Source organism: Pteropus alecto, unplaced genomic scaffold (genome assembly GCF_000325575.1).
Source record: "Pteropus alecto unplaced genomic scaffold, ASM32557v1 scaffold164, whole genome shotgun sequence".
Classification (NCBI taxonomy): domain Eukaryota; kingdom Metazoa; phylum Chordata; class Mammalia; order Chiroptera; family Pteropodidae; genus Pteropus; species Pteropus alecto.
The window spans coordinates 23,241,692-23,261,949 of record NW_006439568.1 but is presented as its reverse complement, the minus strand read 5'-3'; the positions used below and the strand labels follow the sequence as shown (position 1 = coordinate 23,261,949).

At 36.4% G+C, this 20,258-nt stretch overlaps 1 protein-coding gene and 2 pseudogenes across 4 annotated transcripts in view; 2 read left to right on the top strand and 1 right to left on the bottom strand.

Moving 5' to 3' along the window:
- The window catches only part of STK3 (serine/threonine kinase 3), a 281,612-nt gene that overhangs the window by 132,572 nt on the left and 128,782 nt on the right, over positions 1-20,258 (bottom strand). The gene's annotated exons all lie outside the window — the stretch shown is intronic.
- On the top strand, positions 3,548-3,666 carry LOC112483615 (annotated as a pseudogene).
- Positions 4,030-5,033, top strand: LOC102896548 (annotated as a pseudogene).

Below are 20,258 nucleotides of genomic sequence, written 5' to 3'. Positions count from 1 at the left end.
ATGGTACAGAATCTCAAAAACTCAGAATAGCAATTTACAACTATGAGACTGCATAAGATTCAATTTTAAAAATGTATTATAAGGCCCACTGTATAGTCAACTTTTAAAAATTGTATCTGTAATGGAACAAAGGCTTCACTTAAAAGCATTGCTTGTCGCAAATGGCAGTATTTCATCTTTTCTTATGGCTGAGTAATATTCCATTGTATATGTGTACCACATCTTCTTTATCCATTCACCTATTGAAGGACACCAGAGATGGGTCTTGAGAATATCACACTAAGTGAAATAAGTCAGTCAAAAAAAGTCAAGAACCATCTGATTTCACATTTCACCCATATATAGGATATAAAACTGAAAGCAACAAACAAGACAAACAAACAAAAACACAGACAACATTATGGTGGCTGCCAAAAGGAAAGTGGGGTAGGGAGAATAGTAAAGGATAAAGGGAGTTCAAATATATGTTAAGGGAAGGAGACTTGACCTTGGGTGGTGAAAACACAATGCAATATACAAACAATGTATTATAGAATTCTATACTTGAAACCTATATAGTTTTATGAACCAATGTCACCCCAATACATTTAATTCAAAAAATAAATAAAAGCATTACTTAAGTTACTGCCTATTCCAGTCTGCCCCTACAGCCACCTTTCACACAAGCATAATTTAAATCTCAATACTTTTTATCGTATTCAATAAAATCTTAACCATCTTTCAAAACTGAAAATGTCCCTTTAAGAGAATTCAAAAATATTCATAAAACATGGCTACAGAAGAAATCAAAAGTGAACAAGAGCCATCACTTATGGATCTTTATCATTCCACTCTCCCTCAGATCTCCCAAGTTAGAATTCCTGAGTGTAGTAATCAGTTCAACTGACTTTTCTGAGCACATAAAATGTATCCATACCTGCAATAAAAGAACCTCTTCAAGAAGCTTAGGGCTAGGACAATGTACACCAAATAATTTCAAAGAAATAGTGTAAGTGCTAAAATAGAATTGAACAATGGGCATTATGGCTTAGCTCAAATTGCTGTCTGAAGAAAAATGAGACTTGAGCTGAGTCCTGAAGAATGAGTGAATTAATGAAGCACAGAAAAAAGAACAGCCATGTTCAAAGGTGTGAGGTCTGAAAATACTATGGGGTCTATGAGAGAAATAGACTTCTTTCAGGTGTGGGGCAGGGAAATTACAAGGTGAGCCTGGAGTATCTTATTGGCCCTTAAAGAAAGGGATCACTTCAAGATTAATTGAGTCATGTCAAAAGAAGTTCATAACCTGTAGAACTCAGCTCCACCCACAAAAGATTCTGATTTAACTGATCTGAAGTAAGGACCAGGCACAGTATTTTTTGTCTCCCAAGTTTCTAACATGCAGCCACTGAGCACCACCATTCTAGAACACGAAATACAAGGCAAATACTAGCACTCCATATGCCTCAATTTTAGCACCTTCAATATTTTAACTTGTACTCCAATTAGTTATAAAGTCATTCTAAATGTCCTGGATAACAAGGAACTACTTGAAGAGACAGTGTCTATGAAGTCTGTATCCCCCACAACATTAAGCATAGTTACTTGTGCAATAAAAAAATTAAATTTATTTTGAGTGTTGATATAAAGACTTCTAGTTAAATATGGTAACTTAAACATACCAATTACCCTCAATTCCATTCCAAAAATCCTACTAAATAAGCACATTAAGAATTTTTTATAAAATTCTTAAGGAGGCTTACTTACATTCCAAAGAGAGAGGGACAGTAGCATATATGATAGCAATAAAATTTTGGAAACAGAAAAGTAAATGGATGAGTTATAACTGGCTCAAAGGATCTGAGAAATCAATGAGAAGCAATCAATTCCCTGCACAAAACATCAATTCCCGGCACCAGACACATCGAATGACAGGGAAAATCTACAGCAATGAGCACACCTGTTCCCCAGATCTTAGTCTGTAAAATGTTACTCCCCACTAAAAGAAACGTGTGCTCCTTGAAGAAACAACTTAATTCAGGGCTGGGATGGGGAAACTACAAAAGAGCCTGGGGCATCTTGTAGGACCATAAAGTATGGAAGCACTCAAAGATTAAGAGAACATGTCAAAAGGACACAAGACTAGCCAAACTTTAAGATAACTGAGCATCATCACGATCGTAATAATGACTATAACTGATTATAACATACTGAATAAAATTAAAATCAATTAGTCTGTAGTGATAGTCTTTAAACGGAGAGTTTAAGAAAAGCTGTTCTTTATAGAAACATATGAACTAATAAATACACAATGATTGAATTAGAATATCAGTGCCATTGGAATGTTGCCTCACTTTCCAAGTTATCTAAGATGGCTGCTCGAACACTAGCAACCACATCCTCACCAGACAGCAGGGAGGAGGTAGGGGGACCAGCAATATAGGTAGGGTTTTAGTCAGCTCTCTAGCCAGCCTTCCTAAAAGTCCAACATAACACTTTTAATCTAACAGCCAGATCTTGGGTATGAAAGGAATGATGAGAAATGTAGTCTACCACTGTTTCAGTGTAATATCAGAGAAGAATATCCACAATTATCAGGAAAAAAAAATGATTAAAATACGCCTCTCCCTTTTCTAACTACATGTACTTCAATCGAAACAATGAATGCAGAAACGACATTCGACTATCTTCCACTAGGTCAACCACTCATTATATTTTTTGGGAGAAAAGTTATTTTAATAAAAATATATTATTTATTTTAACATGTAATTAAATTGTTATTGTTAAATGAATTAATAAACACATTTAAACTTTTCTCACTTTTAATATTTAATATGGCATATATTAATAAATAGAACCCACCTAAACAAAAGCTCTTTGGGTCCTCAATTTTTAAGAGTGGAAAGGGGTGCTCAGATTCAAAAGTTTAAAAACTGCCATTCTATAGTGAATGTAAATTATAAAAACTAATACAAGTACTTTCTCCTATTTTACATATGTCCACCAACAAATAGCACCACAACGAAGTCAAACTTGTTTCACTTTTCAATGTGTACTTTTAATCGTTATTATGTTTAGAATTTTTTTTACATATTTGAAATGGTAACATAGATATAATTTAGAGTATGCTTTTCCCCCAAGTAACCATATTTTTTATTATATCTGAAAAAAGCTGAAAGAAAACGGTGTATAAAACATCAAAGAGAAATCTAGAAAAATGAAATTGGTAGTGTGTCTCCAATACTAAGAAAAGACGCCCTGGCTCACTGAAGAATGTATCTGGTTCTCACAACAAGTAAATTCATAAGGTAGACAAAGATAATCACAGCTTGATGACAGCAGCCGATAAGATCATCCAAATAACTGCCTTATTCTGGTTCGCCTGGTAGCCTTCTGACAAAAATTTGGGTTCTCAAGTAAAACTGAGAACCAACAATCAAATGATTCCTGTTTGCATGAGAATTAAATATCTTTTTTAAAGGAATAAATTGGAATTCTGGTTTGTATACCAGTGAACTTTGTTAATTTAAGTCCAACCTGTGAGATAGTTTCATATTTATTGTGCTGTGTCTACAGCCATGCCACTCTGAACGTGCCCGATCTTGTCTGATATTGGAAGCTAAGCAGGGTCGGGCCTGGTTAGTACTTGGATGGAAGACCGCCTAGGAATACCAGGTGCTGCAGGCATAAATAAACAAACAAACAAACAAAATTTACTGTGCTGATAGATCAGTTTTGAATGATGAATGCTATTCCCTGTGACTTTCTCTGGATAGTCAACTGACTTTCCTCAGAGAATATACACTTTCCTGAAACATTACGTTCATAATACTTCATTAATAACCTAAATTTCTACATTGGCAAAAGAAGAGTTCCCTGCCAGTAACAGAGCAGATTAGGTCATATATCCTCAAAATAATGTGATGAGAAAAAGGCTTTACCAAGAGTTGTGACTAAAAATCAAGAGTATTGCTGCTCCTCTCATTCGACAGGCAGCTGCATCCTCTTGCACAGAGCCAGCCATGACCCCGAGACACGATAGTGAAGGTCATGGTAAAGGTCAGAGTGAACAGATTTGGCTGTATTGGGTGCTGGTCACCAGGGCTGCTTTTAACTCTGGCGAAGTGGATACTGTTGCCATCGATGACCCTTCATTGACCTCAACTACATGGTCTACATGTTCCAGTATGATTTCACCCACGGCAAGTTCAAAGGCACAGCCAAAGCTGAGAATGGGAAGCCTCTCATCATTGGAAAGCCCATCACCATCTCCCAAGAGTGAGATCTCACCGGCATTAAATGGGGTGATGCTGGTGCTGAGTATGTTGTGTAGTCCACTGTTGTCTTCACTACCTAGCAGAATGCTAGGGCTTACTTGCAGGGTGGAGTTAAGATGGTCATCATTTCTGCCCCTTCTTAGGATGGCCCCCATGTCTGCGACGGATGTGAACCATGAGAAGTATGACAAATCTCTCAACGTTGTCAGTAATGCCTCCTATACCACCAATTGATTGCCCCCCGCCCCCGTGGTCAAGGTCATCCGTGACAACTTTGGCATTGTGGAGGGACTCATGACCACAGTCCATGCCATCACTACTATCCAAAGGACCGTGGATGGCCCCTCTGGGAAGTTGTGGCATGATGGCTGAGGAGCTGCCCAGAGCATCATCCCTACTTCTACTGGCACTGCCAAGGCTGTGGTCAAGGTCATCCCTGAGCTAATGAGAAGATTACTGGCATGGCCTTCTATGACCCTAACTCCAAAGTGTTAGTTGTGGATCTGACCTGCCACCTGGAGAAAGCTGCCAAATATGACATGACGAAAGTGGTGAAGCAGGCATCAAAGGGCCCTGTAAGGGCATCCTGGGCTATACTGAGGACCAGGTTGTTTCCTGCGACTTTAACGGTGACATGTACTCTTCCACCTTCAAATCTGGGGGGCTGGCACTGCTCTCAGTGACAACTTTGTCAAGCTCATTTCCTGGTATGACAATGAATTTGGCTTCAGCAACAGGGTGACGGACCATATGGTCCACCTGGCCTCCAAGGAGTAAGAGTCCCCTGGACCACCAGTCCCAGTGAGAGGAAGAGAGGCCCTCAGCTACTAGGGAGTACTTGCCCCAAACTGATCCCCCAACACACTGAGAATCACCTGCCCTCCAAGTTCCATCCCAGACCTCCTGAAGAAGGGGAGGGGCTCAGAGAACCCTACCTTGTCACACACCATCAATAAAGTTCACTGTACCCAGCCAAAAAAAAAAAAAATCAATAATATTTATAAATGTTAAGTAAGTTTGGAGATAAGGACCTTTAATGCTTAATTTTTAAATAATACTGGGCATTTTAAATAATATGGTACCTCCTCTAAAAAGGAGTATTATTTGGCTGCTATTTAAAAACATAAAATTTTTACCTCAGCTATTTAAATATCTCACCCATAATATGGTATAGTATATACTCTACTCTGCATTAGCTATAAAATAAGTACCATATAATAAATATTTACACATTGTAAAAAAATGAAATGTAAGACTATTGTGAATGAATGAATATTGGACCAACAATAAAAGTTTAGAGAAAACGGAAGATTTACTATAAAACATAAATAAAACATATTAAACAACAAGGCTGATTAACTGGCTCGTACATTCAAAAAACTTAAGGAAAGATAAAATGTTAGAAACAGTTGATACATCTTAGCCAAATTAACCGCATGCAGTATCAAAACAATTTCAGAAGCATGCTGAAATCCAGAAGCTAGAAGAAAACTTTGAAAATAAATTACTGTAGAAATAAAAGCAAATTACATCAGAGCTTTAAAAGGCAGAAGGAGAAATCAATACTCCCAACCAAATAATTATCTGGAATGTACTAAAATGTTCCAATACAGAAACAAACAATATGATTACAAAAAGGAGGAAAAAGTAAATTCTATACAAAGATTTATGAAATGTCACTTCCTATAAATTTAACTAAGATTAGAGAAATAAATTAATTCTAATCATTAGCAGTTTTCTCTTACTTGGTAATAGTTTCCAGGACATGAAGTTTACAAGAATATGAAATGCTATTAAAAGATAAAACCACTATATGAAACAGCAGTAATACCTTTACCACAATACAACAATAATTCAAATCAATCCAAAGTAAACCAATAGCACCCATTCCTGTCATACCCAGTCCACTGCTACCATTTGTGGGGCCTAGGGCAAAAAAAGAGAGGCCTGTATCCATGGCTTAACTTCCCACCTGACTCATGAACACCCCAGAACACACATCTTAGCCACATTTCAATGGCCTACCACCACCACTAGCCAGCCCTGCAATAGCTGTCTCTTGTCTACCCCTCATGAGGATGATCCCAGAAAAGATGCCTGCACAGGCTCAAGGCCACCTGAACAGGGAATTCTGGGATCTTGGGTACCCAGAGCACGATGTAGGAAAGGACAGCACAGGCTCTGGCATAGGAATGTAGCAGGGCCAGAGCAAGGCCGGAGTAGGAACTTTGTAATGCACAAGCTCTGGGCAAAGACTCCAGTTACCCACGTCTACTACCTACGGTACTAGTACCCAAGTCTAGTACCTACGGACACGCCAACCTCAAAATTACTGTTTGGAATAAAATCATCCTGACTAGAACAAAAAAAGGATGTCACAGCTGACCATCAAAATGCAAAGACTAGGTTATCACAGAATCTGTGACAATTAATCAAGTAATCAAAACACAGCAAAATGTAAAGGCTGACCATCAAAATGCAAAGACTAGGTTATCACAGAATCTGTGACAATCAAGTAATCAAAACACAGCAAAATGTAAAAAGGTAATGCTGATTATAAACAGCATGTCACTCAATCCACAATCATATCTAATGGAGATTGCAAAACTCAGGCAGATGCTTACACAAAGGCCTATGAACCCAAATGGATACTAAGAACTAGATAAAAGCTGAACAAACAACGGTCAACATAAAGTTCCTGTGACTGAATAAAACAATAAGCTAGTCCTAAAATAACAGAAGTGCCACACAATAAATGAGGCTCTGGCCCCAAAACTGTATAATGTCCAGTACAAATCAATTTAACAAAAATAGGTATTACAGAATGAAATCAATATAAATTACGATCAAAGAAAACTAAAATTAATTAACAAAAGATATATGAAGAACAAAACAAGAAACACAAATGAAAATGTAGAAAATCTGTACTCGGAAACAACAGATCTCAGGAATTCAGTTTGACAATTTAAGAATTAAATGGTGTTTTAGAAGGTAAAAAAAATTTGTCCACATAGTTCTTCAACCTTGCCTAGAAAAAAAGTGCTTTAATCTACTGCTTAGGTCAAACATGAGAGTCAAATAAATAACTCATCAGCATCTACCAAAAATTAATGAAAATGATGAAAATATTCATGTATCGGTTTCTAGTTCCATATTCTTTAAGGAAATCTTAAAATGCACAAGCAACCACCAATGCCAAACACTCAGCCAACTGTTTTCACCACTGGCTACGTATTAGAATCATCCCCGGGACCCAGCTCAAAGAATCTGATCTAGAAAGTGCCTATGTATGTATTTTTTTTAACGCTCTACATGAGTCTAAGATGTAGCCAGGGTCAAATCACTATATGAAGCAAACAGTATGGACCCACAGTATCTACTTCCAAACCGCCATTACTCTTAGAACTTTAGCACTAGTATAAAAAACACACCATTTTTAGAGACCCAGGGTTCATAAATAAAGGGGGGACACTATGAAAATTCATTCAGTAGCCAGCTCCCTAGGCAACACAAACCAGTTTCCTTTACGGCAGAGAGAGAGAGAAAAGCAGGGAGGGAGGGAGAGAGATCGCACTGTTTTATATTTTACCTAAAATTCCATTAACTAGAAAGCCATTGCCATTTAAAAATTATGTGTAACTTCTGCTTCCAGAAGATGGAGTAGATATACTTTCTCTATCCACTAAGTACAACTAAAATCCACAGACATGATTTATAAGACAAACCTAAAGACTCTAAAGGTAGAAAGAAAGCAGACCAGATAAGGACCTTGAGGCCCAAGAAACATCAGTGGTGAGGTCCTGGTTTGTGTGTTTTGTTTTTTGATTTTCGTTTTTATTTGCTTCATATATCTCAGACATGAAGCTGCAGAAGTCAACAATCAGAAAAAGCCAACAGTACGAATAAAAGGAGCCTCAACAACAGCCTTCTCTCTCTAGCCAAAAGACAAGAAAGGGGGTCAAGTGATAGGGCAGAGTCTCGGCTAGACAGGAGAGCAAACTGTCAAGCTAGAAAATGAGAGGAAAAATACAGTAAATGGCCTGAAGTTGAAGATCAATTAAATTTTAAGAAAGCAAGAAGATAGAAAGATGGGAAATTAGAATCAAAACCTCCTGAGAAGACTGTTAAACACTTTTTCCATTTAGGAAAAAAAAAAAAGTGCGGTTGACATAGGAATGCTGTTTTCTAGGATTTGACATTTTCAGTGATCAAACTACTAAAAATAGAATGCTATAAATAGAATGATGTCATTTGTTTCCAAAGACTATCGATATACTAGAGAGATGTGAAAATAATAATAAAAGCAAGATTTCATGGCAAACTTTGGGGGTAGGGTTAGTACCGTAATCCACGAGTTATCTCAGGGCAAACGGGAAAAGAGTTAAGAATGAAAGTCGGCAGTTACTTCTCATACTTAACACAGCAGAAAAACATGAAATAAAAGTAAACACAACTAAATAGTCCTGATCTGTTACTAACTAAACAGCACATCATTAGACAAGTCAAATTACTTATTGCTAATGTGAGAGTTACTGACAAACCACCCCTGGTTTTTCCTTCATGCCTCTTCTCCTGTCCCTTTCCCAACACACACACACACACACACACACACACACACACACACACACACACGCACACACACGCACACACACACACACTCTCCTCTTCATCATTATAGATAAAGATAAAGAAAGGTAGCAAAGAAGGGCAAGGATCTGAAAAGCAGGCAGGTTTTCAAAATGACATTTGCCTTGCCCACCTTCAGAGTTCCCTTTTCTCTTCCAACCCCTCCTCTACAAGCCCTAAAACCCAGGCCGTTTGCTCCCTATACCCTCCAGAAAAAGCCCTAAATTCCGTGTTTCTCTTATTTTCCTAACTTTTCTTCTCTCCCTGTCACCCATCAAAACTTTGATTGTTGAGTACGATTCAGTTCAATAATAGAAAGGCAACCTGATTAATCCACTCCATATTAAGGCAAGGATGAATAATAACTCTTACTTATCCTTATACCTCCCAAGGTATTTCACTTATAAATCCAAATAAATCTACTCGGCAAAAATTCGGGCAGAGTGTAAAGGGATAATTCAGGGCAAGGAAATTTGCTTTTCCCCCTGTTCTGAAGTTGTGAAAAAGAAAAAGGAGCATGTGCAGTCGTTTTCCCACAAAGAGCTCCTTTTCAGTACCTCCCTTAAGGGAGAAGTCCATCATTCCTCTAACTTTCCTTAGGCAGTAAACCATAGAAAAGGCACCCACAGCAGCTGCGAACACACTCTAATTTAAAGGCATTTTTCAGATGTGCAGGCCTCCATGCATGCTGGAGTGGGAGACTGAAGACAGCAGAATGGTTACATTAGGAAACTATCGATCCTGAAACATTGTATCATAGCCATCTATCAGGTCAAGGGCATTCTACTAGTAGAACCCTTCGGCCTCAGTTATTTCCTGTGAGAAGTAGAGAAAGAGGGCCCACAACCTAAAAGCCTGGAGAGAAACCTAAATATAAAGCAAGAAAATAGTCATGAATAGAATGACTTGAAGACATGACTACAGGAAGAGGTTCCATTAAATAAGAGAAAAAGGAAAAAAGTATCACTGAAGAAGAGAAACTCATCCCCTCTCCCCGCAAAAAGGTAAAAATACAACTAAATAACTAAATGCTTGAGAACAGAGATCAGAAAAACTTTAGCTCACATACCAAATCTGGTCAGTCACCTGTCTTGGTGAATAAAGTTTTATTAGAATACAGCCATGCTCCTTCTTTTATATACTGTCTATGGCTGCAGAGTTGAGTGGTTGCAACAGAGACCATATGACCTGAAAAGACTAAAATATTTACCATCTGGTCCTATACAGGAAAAGGACTCTGCTTTAGGGGCACATGGGTAAGATGAGGGCTGATATGAGGCCACTGAATTTGGCAATAAGTGATGTCTGATAAATATAAAGAAACAAATTTAAATACATTTAAAAGAAAGTATATGTATAGTAACAAAGTAAAGGCAATGCGCATAAGCTATTCTTTTAAAGCAATATTAACTAGGAAAAGACAAAGACCACATGGGAGCCTATGTGGGAGATGAGAGATTTTCTTGCTCTTACCAAATCTGCTCCTCCTGGAGTCCTTCTCTCTCTTGCAATCACCACCCAATCAGCCTCCCACACTGGAAACTTCAGTCACTTGGTCACCAAATCCAGATGATTATAGCTCCAAATATATTTTATACCCTTGGTTACAATGTTTAGTATACAGCAGATTCTCAATAAACGTTAAATAAAAGAATGTAAGAGTATAGAATGTAGAGAGAAAAGATAGAGAGGAAAACAGAAAAGCTTCTGTCTCAGCTCTACCTCTGAATGGCTATGTGGCTTGGACTCAAATCTTAAGAGTATCATTAAAAAACAGAGGTGACAATAGTATTATTTCATTATTTTTAAATCCTTCCAACTTCATTTATCAGTTATTATATAACAGCTTGAGACATAATTCACATACCATACAAAATATATCTATTATCTTACTGCCTCTGAACACCTCTACCTTTACACCACCCTGGTCCAAGTCACCAACATCGCACCTAATCTACTGAAGAAGTAACCTCTTCACTGTTCACCTTACTTCTATCCTTGCCCTGCTACAATCCTTTCTCAGCAAAGAATAAGCCTTTTAAATCATATGTCAGACCATATCAATCCTGTACTCCAAACCCTCCAATGGCTTTCTGTCTCACAGTGGAAGCTAAAGAGCTCACCATGGTTTATTAAGGCTCTAAGTGATGTGATCTTCTGCTATTTGTCTGACTTCATCTTCTACTTCTCTCCCCTTCTTACCTAGCTCCAGCCATATAAACTTCCTCACTGTTACTTAAACCAGGGGTCCCCAACCCTCGGGCCACAGACTGGTGTCCGTGGCCTGTTAGGAACCAGGCCACACAGCAGGAGGTAAGTGGCAGGCAAGTGAGCAAAGCTTCATCTGTATTTGCAGCCGCTCCCCAGCACTAGCATCACCGCCTCAGCTCCACCTCAGATCATCAGGCATTAGATTCTCATTGGAGCACCGGTCCCTGGTGCCAAAAAGTTTGAGGACCACTGACTTAAACACCAAACACACTATCACATCAATTTCTTCTGACTAGAACACTTTTGTGCCAGAAATCTGCATGGATCATTTACTTGCCTCCTATAAATCTCTAATAAAAGTCACCTTATCAGACAGGCTTTTCTTGGCCACCCTATATATAATCACAAATACTCCTATCATGCTATATCCCTCTTATCTAGCTTTATTTTTTCTTTATAGCAGTTATCAGCACCTGATATGTTATAGCTTTATGTGTGTAATTTATTCTCTCCCCTACTATAAGCACCTAAAAGGTTGGGACTTTGTTTCATTCACTGCTATATCCTAGTGCCTAAAATATATCAGAGCAGGCACTCAATAAATATGGGATGAATTAATATGTAACAAACTCAGTCTCTCAGCTTCACTAAGATTTTCAATTTCTAAAAAGAGATTTATTTGTAATGACCCTAATATACCTGCATAGCTTTAAAATTTATAAATCTAGCAAAAAGGCAGATCTGAATAGCTAATGGTAATGCATAAAAATGTAAGCTTGGCCTTCTCAGAAAAGACTTGACAGTAAATGATTAACTAGCAAAAGAATAAAGTATATATGAGAGGTGCCTCCAAGTAAACATGTGAAGAACTTTATAATAAAACTATATAATTAAGCACAGAGAACAAGACTATCGTGCCCAGATTTGCTATCGTTGGCAAAAATCCATGTTAAACTCAGCTTCCCCAATTCCAGATACAAATGGAATTGTGAATCTGGCAACTCACTGGAGAGAAAGACTGAAGTACAATCTGGGTTCACATTAAAGTTACCTCATTCTTCTCAACTTAGATCTGACCCAGAGGAAAATTTTTAACAGATTGTATTGGACTAGTGCCATGCTATACTCAGTAAAGTTCAAAATTAGCATTTTAGATGTTAACCTAAAGGATTTCTATTTTGTTTCCCTAAAATTAAAGTAGACTAAAAATAAAACATGATGAATTATGAGTATGAAATGGATTATTTAAAGAAATATTTTGTCAAAAAGAAAATTATAACACACGTCTTTCCCTTTTCTTTCTTTTGATTTCATTCATGCAGTATCTCACCCAAGGCTGAACACATGGTAGCACTCAAGCTGTTAACTGATAAAAGAGAGAGAATGCTCTTCTATCCTTTCAAGGTTTTTCCAAATTCAGTGACATATAATAGATACATATCCACCTCAACCTTCCTAGTTATTAAAAAATGCAAATAAAAATTATGTACTCAAAATTTTTATGTATATGTATTAACCATTTATTTTGTACCTACTGTCACAAACCATTGTATTACACAATGAAGACACAAAACAGAAGTTCCACATGCTGCTGTTGATAAATTCATGATCTAGTGAAAAAGTCAAAGAAACTATAGTAGTGTAAGATCAATACTATGATCTTGGAGTGTACAGGGTGCTAGGGGAGCCCAGAGGGAAAGGTCCCTGGTTAGACTGTGTAGAAGAGAGATGAGAGAAAATGCAGATGGAGAGAAGTAACACTGAGTAGAGGGCAGGGGTAAGAACCTAAAGTATCTACAACTAATAGTAAGGCTTAAAAAAGAGGGACAGATGACTAAAGAGCCAGGCAGAGGCCAGGGTTTTATATAACACCCTAAGAGTTTGGCTCTTAACACAGAGACAAATGAAAAAAATTGCTTTTTAATGGGACGATGTTAAGGGAGTAATATAATCTGTTTCATTTTAGAATGATCAATCTAGCAGTATCATGAAGGATAGTTTGGAGAAAGAGGGGGTGAAACTGAACACTATTAAGACAGGAGACTACAGAAATTCACAAGAAAAATTATGAGGTCTGAAATAAGGAGATAAAGATGCATATGGAAAGAAGGGATTGTATTTGAGAGACAGTAAGGAAGTAACATGGATGGGAACTGGTGAATAAGAACTTGAATTAGCTCAGTGGCAGAGGAGTTGGACAGGAAGGAAAGAAATTGCAAGAAATTTAGGAGGCAGTATCAACAGGACTTTATGACTGATTACTGGTGAAAGATTGAACAGAGGGAGGATGCTCTCCAGATTTTCAATGTGTCAACTGGATGGACTGTAGTGCCATTAACCAAGAGAGAAAATACAAAGGTAAAACAAGCCTGATGGGAAAAGCAGAGAAAATAGATTTGAAGTGTCTCATGACAGCACAGAAAAGATAATTATCTAAGTAGATAACTAGAAAGGAGACTAGAGCTCAAGACACAGATGAAACCCAGGAGATAGAGGTTATCCTAGAAATCAAATGAAGAAAGAGATTTCAGAAAAAGAAAATGGTTACCAATGCCAAACAGAAGTAAAACTGAACAATTTCAGCAGAGTGGTGGGGAAAAAACAGCTAAAGTCTATTCAGGGGTAAATGGGAGAGAAGTGAGGAAACGGAGACGGCAAGTATCCATCAGTCTTTTCACAGATGGCTCTGAAAGGAGGGTGTGAGGCAGGGCAGCAAGTCAAGAGCAGTATGAGCTCAAAGGAAATTTGTTTTTTAATATACAAAGAACCTAGCCTATAAAGTTCCATAACAGAAAGGAGGTGAGTGATGGGTAGAGGATGGGAGACAAGAAAGAAAGAAGAATGCCCTTCTACTAAAACCAGGAGAGAGAAAAATGAGCCCTTAAAGTTCTGGTGCATAAAAGCCATTTAACCAATATTTTTTTAATGGTAAACATCCTGTGCTTAAGCTATCTTAGCACTATTTTTTAAATATTTTGTTATGTAATTTTTGATGCACTTACATATTACATATAGTAATAATTCTGTTGTATTATAGCTATCCTATGTAGACAATGTATATCGCAAGTCTAAGTAGCTTTACAAAAATTATTTCTTTTAATCCTCATAAAAACACAATGCAGATTATTACTCCATTTTGCATATCAGAAAACAGAGGCAATAGAGAGGTTAAATAATTTGTCCTTGAATATTCAGCAAAGAAAGGATAGAGCTGGAAAATGAACCCAGACAGTGTAATTCTAAAACTGATGTTCTTAATCATAAAGCTATATTGCCTCTCTACAGATACAGATACAGAATATTTTTGGTTCACTAAATTAATCTAAAGACAACATATTTTCTATAAGAAAATATTCTTAATTTTAGAATAGGAGTAGGAGAAAACAAGTTTACTGATCAGAAACTCAATAAACTATTTTTAATATAATAAAATCTAGAGGATTAATAATATATTATTAGAACATCTTACCCCTTAACATCACTAAACACAATTTTCTCATTTGTAAAAATACATACATATAGCAAAGTTTCTTTGATACGATGTATCAGAATTCCTTGGAAGCCTGTTAAAAATGCAGATTGCTGAACCCCAGCCAATGAGTTTCAGATTCAATAGGCCTGAAATGGGGCCCAAGAACTTGCATGTCTAACAAGTGCTCAGAAGATCCTGATACTGCTGGTCTAGGGACCACATCTTGAGAGAAACTACCTTACAGTAACTCTATAAGGATTAAGTGAGATAAATATTAAAGCTCATGGTATATGGTAAGCAATAAGTGCTATCTGCAATTATTAATTATAATAAAATATGATAATGAAGAGAATTACTATTATCTATATAATTACTTAATTTTTATATCAATTTTTACTCAAAGACAATAAAAAACGGACATATCATTTTAGGTCACAATAATCCACTTGCCAGCTCTATCTGGCTCTGGTGTATTTCTTCCATACTACTTGCAAAACAGACTTTCTAAAATATAAATCTGCACTGCATATCGGCCCCTACTTCAAACCAGTCTTTCCCCAACACATACAAAATAAAGTACAAACTTCTTGGCATGGCTTACAGATAGATCCCTTTGCCCATGAGCCATTGTCTAATTACTCATCTTTCAATATGTTTTTAGAACATTACCTATTCTTTGAAGGTTTCTCTAATAAAACTCACTCTAATAAAGCCACGCATTCCTTCCATGATTCCAGAGTACCTCTAAAATAGTAAAAGAACAACAATGATCTAATATCAACCAACATTTGTAGGGCATTTCCCAAGGATTTTACATTAATCATTTCATTTAATCCTCATAACAACTCAGGATAAAGACTATAATTATTCTCACTTTACATATGGAAAAAAATGAGATATGGAGAGGTCAAATTTGCCCTAGGTGATAAAACCAGCAAATACAAGAGCCAGGATTCTACCATTGCAATTACACTATATTAACAATTACTAGATTGTTCAGTACGTGATTGTTGTTTAGATAATAGATTTTTTAATTAAATACTAATCAAAATAATTTCCTTATTCATTTTTACATTATTTAACTAATATTTATTGCCTATTATACGCCAGGCATTATGTTAGGAACTGAAGAATACCAGATATAAAAGGCAAGACCCAGTGCTTGCTCCCTTGAGATATGCAATCTAGTGGAGAGGACAGACATCGAACAAAACGAAATCACAAACATTTCAATAAATAAACATTAAAGACAAAAAGTACAAAGTTCTCTGAAATTATGATAGGAAAACCTAACCCGTCTACAGCTATTGTCCTTGACCTTCAGTAGCCTCCTAATATAAGCATGTAAATTATGCAGAATATGAATTTCAGATTGCCAAGTAACTCCGTTTTAAAATGACACTTTCAAAATCAAATTAAGTGATTAAATCGTAAGATCGAAGTCACATGGTTAAAATTTTAAACATATGATTAAAATGACATCAAAATTCTTCAGCTCTTTTTTCCCTTGGCAAATGTAACTATTGCCTCTCTGAAACAGAATGTAATAAATATAAACTATAAAAAAATTAATAAAATAGCATTTGAAGGGGCCTTGCAATATTAGTCATGATAAAAGCAAAATAATATGCCAAGTTCCTGACAACCCTAGTAGTGCAGGAAAGTACTTTCGTTTTGGACAATGCTAACTTTCTAAGATTAAAGAGGAATTAGATCCATGACTTAATATACTTCATTTGTAACATTTAAAAAAAAAAAACTTCTTTCATAGTAAATTTCAAAGGGAAACCAATATTTTTTTATAGGAGAAAAATGCCTAAAAGTCCAAATACTGATCTTACAAAAAGACATGAAAGGTAAAATCAAGTATGAACCAGGTCTGGATCCCCATATCTTCAGTTTCTATTTATCAAACAGAAAAATCTTTCCAACTTTCTCTTTTCCTGTATAAGACCAAAACTATGCGATATTCTGTTTGTATTACAATTACACTAATTCAATGCAGGTCACTTGCTTTTTACTGAGTCCAGATGACATTCGGTAAACTAAACATGGGCCAATTAGTTAAGGGGGCAGGGGGGAGGGGGGAGAGGATGGGATAGGAGAAGAGAGGATGGCAGGGGAGGGGAGGGCAGGGGAAGGGACAGCAGGAAAGGGAAGGTGAGAGAAGGAAAAAAAGAGAGAAGAACACACTGATGCCTTTGGGTAGGTCACACAGTGGCTACAGAACATGAGGCCTGAGCTTCATTCTGGGCAACACTACCAACACCCTAAACTTAATGACTAGCATTTTTCATTCCTTTCAGATTTCTCACACTTGGAAATTTTAATTTAAGTACATTTTCTGGTGAAAGTGAGGACAGCACTCCTGCATGAGAATGGTTTTCCCCACCAGCTCAAATGTCTTATTCTGGAGCTGCTAACATGGAGTATGCATATTGCCTAAAAATGTAAGATTCTTTTAAAATCAATTTTTTTTATTTATCACAGTTATAAATTAGTAAATAAAACTTTTGATTTAGTTGATACATGCATGCATAAAAAGAGTATTTGTAATCCTAAATCAATCTAAACTATTACGTGATAGGAAAAAATACTCATAACTAAAGAAGTAATAATTTTTTAATACCTTATCAGGAGTTGGCGCTCATCATTTTCTTATAGTCTATTATGTAGAGATTTGTTTTATTATTTCTTTTGCACTCTACTCACTAATATATATATATGTTAAAAAACAAAAAGCTTATGTAAGTTAAAATTTACATAAAATACTTTGAAATCAGATTGCACTCTTACAAAAAAACTCAATTCCTCGCTACATTTACACTTTATGAATAGCAAGTATTTTAAATTAAAAACTATTCATTCGCCATTATAAAAATAGAAGTCTCTAAAGGTTTAAATTAGCCTGATTTTTAAAACTGTATTTATTTTTAGCCTGATTTTTTTTAACTTGTATAAATTTAACTGAAGAATATTATGTTCCTGCAAGTGTTCATAAATACGAAGATACAGTAATGGAGATGGAAATTATTTACTCTGAAAATCCTGACTGCATGACTGTTAAATCACTTACATACGGCTAAATGATCTACAAGGAGGCAGGGAAGTCCTGAAATTGTGTACTCAGATCCATTTTCAACTACTGCACAGGTGACACAATCAATCAAGTCATTACTGAAACAGAATGGGAATAGAAGGCATTTAATGAGTAAAGGTGATTTCTTTAGATAAAATGAAAAACCAGACCATCACCATCCTGTATTAAAAAGTAGCCAACAGCTATAGATTAAAGAGCATTTTCTACCATCTGTGGTATTCAGTAATGTGGGTCTAACTTTGAACACTATACTAAAATCAACATCTAGAATAATACAGAAAAAAAGCTAATATATATAAAAAATAATTCAGTAATAACAAATCCACAAAGTTTCTTTAACAAAGTTGATATTCTCTGCAGTGGTTAGCTGGTGATTAAGAAGGAAAAAACAGCAGCACTGTCTCTAGCACAGAACTATAAAAGGCAGGCAAGGGACCAAGCCACCCTGAGGGAAGAGCTCACACAGGTGATGGTGAAGGAGGCATATGTGGCTGTGTTGGTGAAGGAGGCATATGTGGCCCCACGTACGGGTTAATGGAGTGCTAGCCATCTAGCACAATTGATGAGATCAGGAAAAGCATAAGGAAGGAAATATCTTGAACTGAACTACATAAAAAGGAATATATCCTAGAACATATCTTTAAAGCATCTACCTTTTTAAAACTTTTGACAATAGAGTATGCTATCAGAAATTTACTCAATGTAAGTGCTTCTTATTCTAAAGAAATGCAATTTTAAGTGCCCTGGAACATAAACATTAACACAAAATGGGCCTACAATGTTTATTCATTCACTTTATGTCAGTTAAGTCAAATCTACATATTATCCACAAAATAATACAATATGTCTATGAGCGACCCTAGATCACATTAACTTTTCTGCATATAGAATTGTCAACCAAAACCCCTAAATGCTTTTAATATTGATGATGTTAATCCATGTCTCTGCCCAAGACTGACTGCTCTACCTATCTTCTTTCTCTGGGAGTGAGGCTAGGAAACTATTCAAACCTAATATATGTTTAATTTTATCTTCTTGGATACAACCTATTGCTTCATCCTGCAAGATTTTCCGTATTCTGCCATTTAATAACATTTACTATCCCTCATTTCTTCTTTATATCTGCAAATTTGAAAAACATGCTTTCTTTATCTTAACTCGAGTCATTTATTAAAAATGCTCAACCTCTGAGAGAAACAAGTAGAAACTCAACAGCTTACTTCATGTATCTACTTACAACAAGTGAGGGAAGATTGCATAAAATACCAGATTATGAACTAAACTTGGGAAACCGGTTATATACTGGCACTGGGGAAAGAGAACGGTGGTCCAAACAAAGTAATAACAGCAGGCATCTACTACAGCTATTCATATTAAGAAGAAATTAAGATTATAATGAGGCAAAGGAGTGGAAGAGAACAACACCAGCAAAGATAGAGGCAGTAGTGAGTTTAGAATGTGAGAATAGCCTGAATACTTCTGAACAGAAAACCAGTATGAATAAATTAGGCAAGATACACCTACGCTATTAAACTAAACATTTTAAACTCTGTCAGATAGACTAAAAAGTTGAATGGAGCACAGAAGGGGTAGAAAAAAGTCAGTCTCATTCAAATATTCACAGGAGAATCCACACTCATCATTAAAGCAAAAAGCACTACTCCCCAAACCTTGGAAATAACATACAATTAAATGTTGGTTCTGTAAAAATCTTATTTAAAGTAATGCAGCAGTTTCCCCCTATCCATGGAAGATACATTCCAAAACCCCAGTGGATGCCTGCAACCGCAGATAGCACCAAACCCTATACAGCTGGCCCTTGAACAACGCGGGTTTACCTATAGCAGATTTTTTTCAATAAATACCTGTACTGTTTTCAATTCAAGGTTGGGAGTCCGAGAATGTGGAGAGCTGACTGTATGCACTGATCTACAACACTTTATATAGAGGACTTGAGCATCCACAAATTTTGGTATCTATGGGGGTCCTGAAACCAGACCCCCACAGATAAAGAGGAATAACTGTAGTAAAGTTTTGGGGGGCGTGTCAAAAGTTATACATGGACTTTCGATTGTGCAGGGTGTTGACACCCCTAACTTCTGTGTTGTTGAAGGGTCAACTGTACATACTATGTTTTTTCCCATACATACATACCTATGATGAAGTTTAATTTATAAATTAGGTACAGTAAAAGATTAACAAAATATTACAGAACAATATACTGTAATGAAAGTTATATGAATGTGGCATGTCTGTCTCTGTGTCTGTGTCGCCCCCTCTCCCCTGTTCCCCACCTCCATACACTGTGCCAAGGAATGATTCAGTACGGCTACATCGGAAAGAGCTACATCTCAGTACGGCTACATCGGCAAGAGCTACTCTGAGCAGCGCAAAATTTAAAACGTATGAATTCTTTATTTCTGGAATTTTCATTTAATATTTCGGACCACGGTTGACCGTGGGTAACTGAAATTGAGGTAAGTGAAACTAGATAAGGGCGGACTATGCAATTATATTTTTAGAAAAGAGTAAATGTTTTAAACATTAAATAAAAAATTAACAATAGATAAAATAAGCTATGGTAAATTATAAT